Source organism: Numida meleagris, chromosome 2 (genome assembly GCF_002078875.1).
Source record: "Numida meleagris isolate 19003 breed g44 Domestic line chromosome 2, NumMel1.0, whole genome shotgun sequence".
NCBI lineage: Eukaryota > Metazoa > Chordata > Aves > Galliformes > Numididae > Numida > Numida meleagris.
The window spans coordinates 62,127,190-62,133,965 of NC_034410.1; the positions used below are offsets into that span (position 1 = coordinate 62,127,190).

General features: G+C 42.0%; 1 long non-coding RNA gene across 1 annotated transcript in view; it reads left to right on the forward strand.

Annotated features, from left to right (window-relative positions):
• The window catches only part of LOC110395125, an 82,056-nt gene extending 75,827 nt beyond the window's left edge, over positions 1-6,229 (forward strand). Inside the window, exon 3 of the long non-coding RNA XR_002436181.1 lies at positions 5,990-6,229. This is a non-coding gene — a long non-coding RNA (uncharacterized LOC110395125). The remainder of the gene's footprint in view (positions 1-5,989) is intronic.

The following is a 6,776-nucleotide window of genomic DNA, read 5'->3' on the forward strand; positions in this document are numbered from 1 at the left end:
TTTGTCCTTCTTGGCCACCTGGGCACACTGCTGGCTCATATTCAGCTGATTGTCCATCAGCACACCAAGGTCCCTTTCCGTCAGGCAGCTTTCCATCAGTGGGTGAGATTCAACAGTGGATTGAGTGCCTCAAATCTGCCTAATGCCTGTTCTAACGTCATACATCCATTCTGGTTTTTGTCTTCTGTTCTCTTTTTTTAAACGTATATCCCTTTGGCATAAGTCTGAGACTTGCTGCAAGTGAATTAGTCCCCAGGTTAACAAAGCTTTTAAAGTTAAGCATGTGTTTAAGTATGTGAGTAATCAATAAGCCCAACTCCAGGGACAGGAAATAAGCTTCCTGAGTATGTGCTTTGGCATGGTTGAGGAGGGGGAACTCTTCTACACAGATCTGCTGGCAGTGGGGAGCTGTAAGTTAAAGCAGCCACCCTTGTGCTAAACAGCATTCCCTCCAACGTGACCTCCCCACTTCAGGTGTCATGCTTTGCCCATCATTGTAGCACCTAAGTACATTTGGAAAGCCAACTCAATCATGTTATATCAGATTTTAAGATGAAAAATATTTACACTTACTAGCAAGGATGTTTGCTTATGTTGTTTTTGGCCATAGAAGGAGCACACATTGCTTTACCAATCCACTCAAAGGTTACTGACAACTTCAGAAAATCCCAGGCACAGAGTACATGAATAATATAAGTAATGTCCAAATCAATTTATAATGCCCTTTGATCTTCAATTGAAAAGTAACAAATTAAGAACATTATCGTATGCCTACCACAGATTTAAAAATATTAAAAATTGAGATATTCTGTTTACTCATGGAAATCTAATGTCTTTCATTATTGTGCAGGATTATTTCTTAATTATTATCACATTTGTTAGGATTTTATCCATCAAAGGTTTAAACGTTTCAAAGAAGAGAATGTACAGTTTATATCCATGTTCTCAATGCTGAGATAATAACATTATTGGTGTGGCATAAAAATCACAAAATAAGTATTAAAAGTAAGAGGAAAATTTTTTATTCTTTCCAAAGTGTAACTCTGACATGGTACTGTATATGTGTCTGAATTTGAGCTACTATTTCCAGTTAGGAATCTTAGTTCTTCAGGTAAAACGAGAGAAAGACAAGTCCCTGTCAAATTACTCAGCCAAAAAAATACCCACCCATCCACCTCCCCACACTCCCCAAAAATAAAATAAAATAAAAGATTAGCATTTATTCCTGAATCATACTTGGGGCAGATATTTAGATACATTCAGACAAAAAATCCTGACCCAATGCCCTGTCAGAAGCCCTTCTCTGAAAGACTGATGTGCCACAGATCTTTCTAAAAGCTAAGGTGGTGTTCTTTCTCTTTCATTATTACACTGAAAAATCAGAGTAATTTTCTTCTGGATTTTTTCTTTTTCCTACAGTTGTTTGCTTTAAAAATAATGTATAAAATCTTGCCCCACTTAAGTCGCTAGGAGAGCTGCCAAGATATCACTCATCTAGTGTAACTTTCACACCCTAACATAAGCATTATGGATGCTGAATCTAAAACACAACATCCTCTTTCCAACCGCTTTTTAGTCACTAAAATTAAGCAAACAGAAAAGCTCAGAGTAGTTTAACTAAAAGCTCTTTCTCTCCTAAACGACACTTTTGCTCTTGACTCTTCTGATAATTTATATAGTTCTTCAGTTCTCACAGGCAGACAGGCATGACAAGACTTGAGCAGTGCACATGAAATCCCTGCTTTCCTCTCACCACCTTTGAAAAATCCCAATCAGGCAGTCTTCAAATGCATAAAAAACAGAAAAGTAAAGAATCCTATTGTTATTATGGGTTATGATTAAAAGTTTGATTAGTGGTCTTACTCAGTTAACTAAACTTTATCTAGTTTCATTTTTGAGCAAGAGATATTGACTCTTTCACTGGAAATGCTAACACAGTTCCACTCTCCTTTTTCTCAATATTTTCAAAGGGGTTTTGTTGACAATTTGCATATGCAGATAGCTTACAGACACTGCTGATTCAGGTAATATCAACATGCAAGCACCAAAAGCGACTTCGTTTCCCATCAGATAGCATTGCAAGAACATTGGGACACAGCAAATTTAAGTTGTGACATTGTGCTAGAAATTGTTGCAAAGCCCAAAGCGCTCCATAAATGGCAATGGTACCTCTTCAGAAATAGCTGAAAGCCATCTGTACTTGGGCATTTGTACAGCATAAAAAAAAGCAGAATGAGACAAATGTATTGCTTATATTTTTATTGATTACCCTTCATGTTAAATTTGATGTAAGTGTATTCAGTGGCAGCATAGCCTCTGGAACCTGCTGTCTAATCCAGCTGACTGGGAGATAAACTTGCTGCTGTTCAGACAGTGTGTATTAACCAAATGCAAGCTGTGAGACATGCAGTGAAACAGTAAGTAAATTTGGGAGGAGGAGGATTCTTTGCACTTGTAACATTGCAAGACAGGACAAGCAAAATGCTCTTCTATTAAAACAAATGAATGATATGTAAGAGATAGTTAAGGAGCAGCTGAAATAGGATCCAATAGGTTATAAATCTTTTTCCTTCTCTCACATGTAAGGCTTTGAGAATGCAGATTCACATCAGAACATAGATAGACATGGTGGTATCACGCATGTTTTAAAAAGTTGTAGGTGAAGAGAAGATGGCAAAGCATAGCATTGCCCACATACAGCTATATAAGACTGTGTTTCCAAAGAGTTGCCTGCCTTTTTATTAGGAGAATTCACATAAGTCTCCCCAGTTATATCTCTTTCTTTTTAATTACATGACTCTGCCCACCCGTGCAGCTCCATGAGTCAGTACATCACTCACACTATATCCGTTAGTGAATCATATTGCAAATAGATTTTGTGTTTTTTTCCATGAGAATGTGCAGAGGAGGTCTGTGTCACTGCCTACCACCTTCTGTTAAGATGTTGATATGTCAGATCCATAGATCCATACACGTCTTTGTCTTTTTCTTTCAGTGGCATAAATGACTCACTTACAGACAGCCAAAATACAACATGCATGAATCTAACTCCTCAGGTGACTTCACTTGATCATTCTTTTAGGCTGAGACAAATGGGATGAAGTTCAACAAGACCAAATGCTGAGTCCTGCACTCTGGCCACAACTCCAGGTAATGCTACAGGCTTAGGGCAGAGTGGCTGGAAGACAGAGTAGAGGAAATGGAGCTGGGGGTATTGGTTGATGCTCGGCTGAACATGAGCCAGCAGTGTGCCCAGGTGGCCAAGAAGGCCAATGGCATCCCAGCTTGTATCAGAAATAGTGTAGCCAGCAGGAGCAGGGAGGTGATCATCCCTCTGTACTCAGCCCTGCTGAGCTGCACCTCGAGTACTGTGTTCAGTTTTGGGCCCCTCACTACAAGAAAGACATTGAGGCCCTGGAACATATTCAGAGAAGGGCAACAAAGCTGTGAGGGGTCTGGAGCACAAGTCTTATGGGGACAGGCTGATGGTGCTGGGATTGTTCAGTCTGGAGAAGAGGAGGCTCAGGGGAGACCTTATCACTCTCTACAACTGCCTGAAGGGAGGTTGTGCCAAGGTGGGGATTGGCCTCTTCTCCCAGGTAACATGTAACTGGCAATAAGAATAGAGGGAATGGCCTCAAGGAGATTCAGGCTGGATGTTTGGAAATAGTTCTTTTCCAAGAGAGTGGTCAGGGCTGCCCAAAGAGGTGGTGGAGTCACAGTCCCTGGAGGTGCTCAAGAAACTTTTAGATGTTGTACTGAGGGACATGGTTTGATGGGAAATAATGGTGATAGGCTGACAATTGCTTTGGATGATCTTAGAGGTCTTTTCCAACCTTGGTGATTCTGGGTTCTATGATTCTCATGGAGCAGTTGAGGGAGATCTGTTGCTTTGCACAAAAAAGAGCAAAAGTTACATGCTCTTGCTGTCTAATTCTGACCTCATTTGCCATGAGTGCACACACCTTCCTTTCAGATTTGCTGGTACCATTTACAAGCGGCTTCCTAGCAAATACAGATTTTTCCCATGTGAAAGGCATATGTCTTACTACCTCATGCTGTAACACTTATTTACATTATTGGCAGCTGTTTCTTGTGTTTTTCTGTTTGACCCCAGGGAAGATGCAGGTTACTCTTGCTGTTTGCTTTCCCTCACCCTGCAGTGATGGTAGCTCTGAGCACTGGAGTCAAGCTCTATAAAGGAGGCATGTGCATGCCTCTTTCAAAAGTTCCATGTATGTAAGCTTTTTCTAATACACCTGTCAAGGTCACTTTGACTAACTGCTCCTAGAATCATAGAATCATAGAATTGCTCCGGTTGGAAAAGACCTTCAAGATCATCACGTCCAACCGCAACCTAACCATGCTACTCTAACAACCCACCACTAAATCATGTCCCTGAGCACCACATCCAAACAGTTTTTAAACACATTCAGGGATGGTGACTCAGCCACCTCCCTGGGGAGCCTGTTCCAGTGCTTAACAACCCTTTCTGTAAAGAAGTTTTTCCTGATATCCAACCTAAACCTCCCTTGGCGCAACTTGAGGCCATTTCCCCTTGTCCTGTCACCTGTCACCAATGAGAAGAGACCAGCCCCGCTCTCACTGCAATCACCTCTCGGGTATTTGAAGAGAGCAATGAGGTCTCCCCTCAGCCTCCTCTTCCCCAGACTAAACAGCCCCAGTTCCTTTAGTTGCTCCTCGTAGGGCATATTCTCCAAGCCCTTCACCAGCCTTGTTGCCCTTCTTTGGACCTGCTCCAGCACCTCAATCTCCTTTCTGTACTGAGGCACCCAAAACTGAACACAGTACTCGACGTGGGGCCTCACCAGTGCTGAGTACAGGGGCAGGATTACCTCCTGCTCACCACACCATTCCTGATCCAAGCCAGGATGCCTTTGTCCTTCTTGGCCACCTGGGCACACTGCTGGCTCATATTCAGCTGATTGTCCATCAGCACACCAAGGTCCCTTTCCGTCAGGCAGCTTTCCAGTAGGGTTGCCTGGGGTTGTTGTGATCAAAATGCAGGACCCGGCATTTGGCCCTATTGAAACTCATAGGGTTTGTGAAGGTTTTTATGATCTGGACAGGGCTCTTCTGGATTTGGTTTGACCCTGGCCTGAGGCTATTCTGACTTTTCAGTGCAATCTTTCATCTTCTCATGCCCTTCTCTGTGAAACCTGAGCCTGACCGATGGGGAGGATGGAAAGACCTTCCGCACAGACCCTCAGGGTGCCCTGTCAGGCAGGCAATCTGCAGACCAGGAGGTGGGCTTTGCAATGCTGCTACAGGCTTACCAAGCCAGCTGTGTCCCAAAGCCCTGACCCCAGGAGGTGTTTCTGAGCCTGTCCTCCTGACTCCTTCTCTCTCTCACTCTCTAAAAGATATTAATGCTATTTTGCAGCATCAGTCTCGAGTAAGTTTATGAGTGCTTTCTGTATGCTAAGTCATCCATCAGACTGTAAATCATTTAATCACTGAATCATGACTTACTCCAGTGAGTGAAAGACCTGGATTTGCTCCATGACCCTATGGTAAACACAAAAGGTAACATTACCTACTAGTTCAGCTGCCTAACCCAAATTTACCTCTTTTAATTGAACAGTGATTAATTATACTACACTGCATAGCAGATCTCCTTTTCTTTTTCCCACGCATCCATCAGTCCTCCCTTGAACAATTTTATACTTATAGGGATTTTAGCTATTCACCTGCAGTTACCGTACAGCAAGACACAAATGGGGACAAACTGCAAAAGGAAAGACAAACTGATAGATTATTAGACAGACTGAATCAGTTTGTAGAGTTGACAATTATATTCATTAACTCAATCAGCCTTCTGTTAATAGTGTGGGTTTGATTGCCATCTTGCCTACAGGTAAATCTCCATCAAAATTACAGCCATCAGTTAGTCTCCATTTTTATAAACTATACGTGCTGGGGGAGGGAAAAAAATAAAATAAAAATGTTGCTATTTCCTTTCTTCCAGCAGCAGCAGAGTTCTTTCCCAAAGCGACCCAAGGACAGGCGGTGTGGAGCCACAGTGACCTCCGCCGGCCAGCCCTGCCTTGCTGCGGATCTGACAGCTTTTCCAGGTACAGAAGAGTGCTTGCCCTGCTTGCTCTGATCTCCTGCTTGCACAGGTGGAAGACTTGCTGCTCTTGCACTGCTTGCACACGGGGCCAGCTGAAGGCATTGAGATGAGTATCCCCAAATTCCAGCCTGAGGATTTTCAGTCTGGAGTAAGTAAAGCCTCATGAAAAAAAAAAGTGTTGTAAAGAGCATTTACAAATACATTTCAAGGTGAAAGGTGATAATCTGTATGGATAAGCTCACTTTCATATTTCTGCGCATATTTTGTGCTAATTTATAAAACAGAGAAAATCATTACTTTCACAAATAACAGAATTATATTTTCCACAAGAAAATAACATCTTGCCATTTTTCTCTTGCATTTTCCCTCACTACAACAGGGCATCACGTGCTAATAAAGCCATATAAACATGACTAAGTTTTAGTTGCATGGATAAGAGGCCTTTTTTTTCCACTTGTTAGCAATGAAAACAAGACTTCTTACTCCCTGCCGTGGCATATACGTATCTGACAACTTGTATCCAAAAGCTTTAAACCTGAGTGGTATTTATTTTAAACAACTGTAAGCAAGTAGTACGTGTTTCCACTCCTCTCTTTGAAGCTCATGTGGAATCAATAGACGCCCTCTGACTGCTGTTTTGTGGTGGGTTTTTGTTGTTGTGGTTTTGTTGTTTTTTTTTCTT